The sequence below is a fragment of the Grus americana genome, chromosome 2 (genome assembly GCF_028858705.1).
Source record: "Grus americana isolate bGruAme1 chromosome 2, bGruAme1.mat, whole genome shotgun sequence".
NCBI classification, from domain to species: Eukaryota; Metazoa; Chordata; class Aves; order Gruiformes; family Gruidae; genus Grus; species Grus americana.
In genome coordinates, this window is record NC_072853.1 from 74,782,754 (window position 1) to 74,788,089 (window position 5,336).

At 45.6% G+C, this 5,336-nt stretch overlaps 1 pseudogene; it reads left to right on the plus strand.

The window, feature by feature from the left end:
* The first annotated feature begins 818 nt into the window (after positions 1–818).
* Positions 819–2,020, plus strand: LOC129202375 (uncharacterized; annotated as a pseudogene).
* Positions 2,021–5,336: the final 3,316 nt, after the last annotated feature.

Here is a 5,336-nt window from a genome sequence, read left to right on the forward strand (position 1 = left end):
TGCAGGAACGTGGAAGCCGTGCCGTACGTGCCATTGTGAAGACTTCCACCAGTATAAAAGGGGACTGCCAAGCTGGGGGAGGCATGCCTTCGCCCACCGCCGCAGAACAAGAGATTTGGACTCTCCCGAGCCGGACCTCCGAGCCGCTGTGGACCCGCGCCGTGCCTTCGTCCACGGGACGCTGTGGACCCGCGTCTTCGTCCGCCGTCGCAGAACAGAGGTTTGGACTCCTTCCCCCCACCGAGACACCGTGGATCCGTGGCGGTGACTATTCTTGCGATTCTATCCCGGAGTCTTGCTTGGTTTTCTGCCTTTCTCTTCTGCCCTGTCCTATCGCTCTTATCCGTTACCTTTTCTTTTTTACTCTTTTCATAGTAAAAACTGTTTCTGGCATACGGCATTTGACCTCGTTTGTGTCTTAATCTCGCTCTTGGGATCGTATGGAAACCTCCCCGATATCGGATCGGGACATTTAAATTGGCGTCACGGACGGGATCCCTTGAAGCGAGAGTGCCGCTGTTCACCCTGCTTTGCATAACGCGTGTACCTCTCAGGAACGTAACGGGGGGGGCGGGCTTGATGTCTTGTTTGAAACTCGCGTGCTGCCTTCCTGAGAAGACCGCTTCCCCGCTTTGAATAAAAGCTCCTCCTTCTCCGGAACGTAATGGGGGTGGGCTTGTGCTTTGTTTGAAACTTGCGTGCTGTATTGTTTCCCAAATACGTGAGACCTCTCAGGAAAGTAAGGGGGGCGGGCTTGTTGTTTTGTTGGAAACTTGCGTGCTGCCTTCCTAGACGACCGCTTCCCCGCTTTAAACAAAATGAGTGGTGATAGAACCGTTCCTTCGGGAAGGGAAGTTTTGTTTGCTTTTCTGGAGAAACATGGAGCGCGACCCTCTGTGCCCGGGGTGGACTGGGCCCAGGGAAATTGGCATAATTTGCAGAGCGTGGTTGACCGAATGGGCGCCTTGCACAAAGATGCGAGACTAAGAGCAGGGAAAGGAAAAGCGATGATTTGTGCCGTTCTTGGTGCTAGCTTAGCCACCGCGGTAGAGGCTAGAGATAGTTGCTGTGCTGCGGAGTCCCTAACTATCGAATCCCTTCAAAGCCTTACCCGGTCCCTTCAGGGCCAAGCGGTGGGATTAAAAGAACAACTTAAGGCGGAAAAGGATCGAGTGAAACATTTGCAGACTGCCCTTAAGGAGCAGCTCCTTGCGGATACTACCCACGAGGAAATTCCCCCAAGATCTGAAATTGGCTACCCTTTTAACGACCTGCAGGCAGCGAAAGTAGAGCAATTAGAATTGCTTTCGCTGCGACCCTTGGTCAAGACCGAGTACATTTATGATGATGAGCAGGACCAGTCCCCCCAAGTTACAACCAAGGAAGTCCCTTATACTGCTGTCGAGTTGATGAAACTAAAGAAGGAATTTGGCCAAACCCCTAAGGAGTCAGAAACGGAGTATGTGTGGAGAGCGTCGCTGTCTGGGGGGCACCAGATTCTAAGTGAAAGAGAGGCGGAAGGGTATTGGGGATCAGGAGTGTTTTTAACTACTGGGAACCACCGTGCCCCCTGGTCTCTGACCCAGCAGGCAGCCTATTGGGCAGGTGGCTTGAACCCCTTGGAGAGGGGGGACCCTCTTGCGCTTACGGGGACTGTGGATCAATTAGTAGAGTGTGCAGAAGGCAGCTTGTCTGCAGATGGTGTATGATCGAAAGTTGGAACCTAGACAGGAGTCCCCCATGATGATGCCAGTAGATCCTGAATGAATGACCCCCCCTTATAAAGGGAATCCCTGATTCCTTGAAACCGATTGGTACACAATTACAGGGAAAAATACAAGCAATGCCCCAAGGCGACAGAGTTGCAGCTGCTTTAGAAGGACTTACACCGCACCGCAGACCCTTGGACAGGAAAATGTGGACCTGGGGGGAGGTGGCCCAAGAACTGATCAATTATGGGCGCAAGTATGGCCCCGTTAACCCTCCAACTGCCAAAACGGACCCCAGGGGCTTGAGGTGAGTGGAAGTAAAAATAGTTCCACTCCCCAGGAATGATAGGAGAGTACCTCTCTCCAAACCACTGGGAGGGAGAGACGTCCCTAACAGACGTAATAGACTGTGGGCAGAGGCTCAACAGAAGGGGATCCCATGTGACTTAATGGACGGACTGCCACCAGACAAATTAGAAAAGTTGGTAACAGGATGGCCCACTAAATCGGCAAACGGAGAAGTGTATTTTGAGGATATTACTCCCAGTGCACCCTCCTTGATTGATTTAATCTTACTAAGTGTTGGGTTTGTGGTGGACCGTTAGGTTTAGAAAGTTGGCCGTGGACTGCTATCCCCATTTCCCCTGAATGGCTGGTGAGCAACTACAGTGAAATTAAAAATGATACCTATTGGGAAGACAGTACATCACTGCCCTGGCCAGTACGATACCCAACTCGTGGAGAATATTGTATAGCCTCCAACAACATCAATACTGGAAACTACTTAGGACGATCTAACTGTAAATTGACTTACAGCTATGGTAGTACTTCCGCTGGGAGGATGGACTAGAGATGGCGAAATGAAACAGGTATTTGGTATCCAGAGGGATTCTGGTCCCCAGATGGGAGCTTAGAGTCCCACTGGGGAGGGTTAATGAATTGTTCCTGTTCATATAATAGTTTGGTAGGAGCCTATTACTGTACTAATTGTACTTTGAATAACTCCCCCATGACCGCCCCCCCCCCCCCCCGAGTCCGTGGGCACAAGGCAATTATTGGGACAATCCAAAAGGGTCAAACTCATGGAGCCCCTTTGCCAACGGGCATCGTGCTCTGAAGGGACATTATTGGGTATGTGGCCAATCCGCTTGTAAACTGTTACCGGCAAATTGGACTGGGGTTTGTTATGTGGGGGCAATTCGCCCCTGGTTTTCCCTACTCCTGGAAAATGAGGGTGATGGGTTGGGTGTTAAGGTATGTGATGACCTCAATTGACATCGGCGGTCCATTGATACCTCTATAGCAAGTGGCAGTAGTCAAACCTGGGGCAAAGATGAGTGGACCCCTCGACATATCGTGGAACATTATGGACCTGCCACCTGGAACCCCAATGAGCAGGTTAGCAGTGCTCGAGAACCTATCTACAATTTAAACCGCATTATTCGATTGCAAGCCGTCCTAGAGATTATTACCAATGAGACAGCCCATGCTCTTGACCTATTAGCGGACCAAGCCACGCAAATGCGAGCGGCAATATTTCAACATCGTACGGTTCTCAATTACCTGTTAGCCGAAGAAGGGGGTGTCTGTGGTAAACTAAATGATTCTAACTGTTGCTTAAAGATTGATGACAACAGGAAAGGTGTCAAACAAATTGCCACAGGAATACGGAAGCTGGCCCATGTCCCTGTTCAGACATGGAAAGGCTGGGATATTGACTTAGTCTCCTGGCTCCCAGGTGGCCCATGGGTTAAGCGAATCTTATTCTACTTGTTATGTGGTTTTACCATGCTGATGTTTTTACCATGTATTATTCCATGTTTTATACAATTGATTCAACGTGTTGTAACCAACATGCAATTTCTAAGTACTGTTTCACCTGACGGTGTTAAGCAAATTCGTGCCGTACGTCGATCCACGCCATCAGTACTGCGAATTGTATGAGGTGCTCTTTTCCAACCTTTTTCTATATAGCTACCTTTTCTCAAAACCGCCATGGGTCCTGAAGCAATCTTTGAGCTACGGGGTGGTGTGAGAAACCGGACTGTAAGAACTTTTGTCTCAAAGATTGCTTTGCTCAAGCGGGAACCCCCTCCAGCTACTGAGTGCAGTAAGGACAATAAAAACTGTTTCTGGCATACGGCATTTGACCTCGTTTGTGTCTAATCTCGCTCTTGGGATCGTATCGAAACCTCCCCGATATTGGATCGGGACACAGATCTACAAAGATCTTCTTGAAACTGTCATATAGAAGGATACTTGGCACATTCTCAGGACTTTACAGATATAAATTACCTGAAAAGTGTGACTAAGGTACAGGTTGCAAAGCTTTCACTGTTTGTGATCTGACTATTTAAATTGACAAAAACTGCAGAAATGGAAAATATGATTCAGTTAAAAAGTTGTCTGACTTGGTGTTTGGGTGTCTTGTTCTAATGCTGGATGTGAGGTCATTTTGCAAAACAAATACATGAAGTACCAAGGAAGTCTTCTAGGCATGAAGATGTAAGGGGTTTTAACACACATGAATTATAAGTGTTTAAAAAAGGAGAAAAAACCCTACAAAGCTTTCATTGGAAAATTGAGCTTTCCCACATTCTGTAAGAAAACAGTAGTAATCATATTTGTTTTGAATTACTGAAATCCTTACATGTGCACTGGAATTACAATTACTGGAAATTAATCCTCTGAAGAAGGCCTTTATAAATATAGCACACGACTTGCTAATGGAATCATTTAATCTAGCTGTACTGTTTTAAATAGAGAAAACACTATTTTTTTTTTTTTTTGATGTGTGCTAGTTCTGAACAACAAGCGGCATGCCGAAACTTTTAGTGAGTATTGTTGGCAGCTGTTCAGAGTCCTGCAAGGAATTATCATGATATATGTAACCTGAATGTAAGGCAACTATTGATTAGGTTTATTTAGGTTTTTTCAGCCTCATTCTATACAGTCAAAGTTTTGATGTGAATGGTAAGATGGAAATGTGTGAAAACAAATTTGGCTCTAAGAGCAGGACAGAATGGGATATGTAAGACCGTAACAATGTGCAGGCTAAGATAAGATAAAATACCCATAGGAAATTGTAACTGGGATTTTGATTGTAGATACTAGAATGTTAATGGTTAGGTGTGACAATATCTCACTGTACATTATGAGGCTGTTAAATGCTTGTATATATATGACTTGTGCTGGTACTAGTAATGCATTAATTTCTTAGCCTGGTTCTGAATGTTGCACTTTTGAGTTTACTAGACTTATGTTAAAACAAAGTCTAGTATCTTATTCATGAATGCATTAAAAATATGAAATGGACAGTGTTCTAAATGAAACATAGGTTTGGGGTTTTTTTTCCCCTCATAGATGTTGCAAAAATAACTTCTTAAATCCAATGGGGATATTCTGGTTCATTCACATTCTACTTGCAGCAGAAATCAGGCCAGTCCTTGCCTATTCCCAATGTAAAAGTAAGTGACTAAAACCTTCCTATGTTCAACCCTCAGAATCTCATTTCTGCTTTTAGCTTCATCTTGGGATAATGGGTGTTCATTCACTTGGATTTTAAAGCAGATCTCAATATATAACCCAAGACTGACTAAATTAGTCTGTGACTCAATATGTTATATT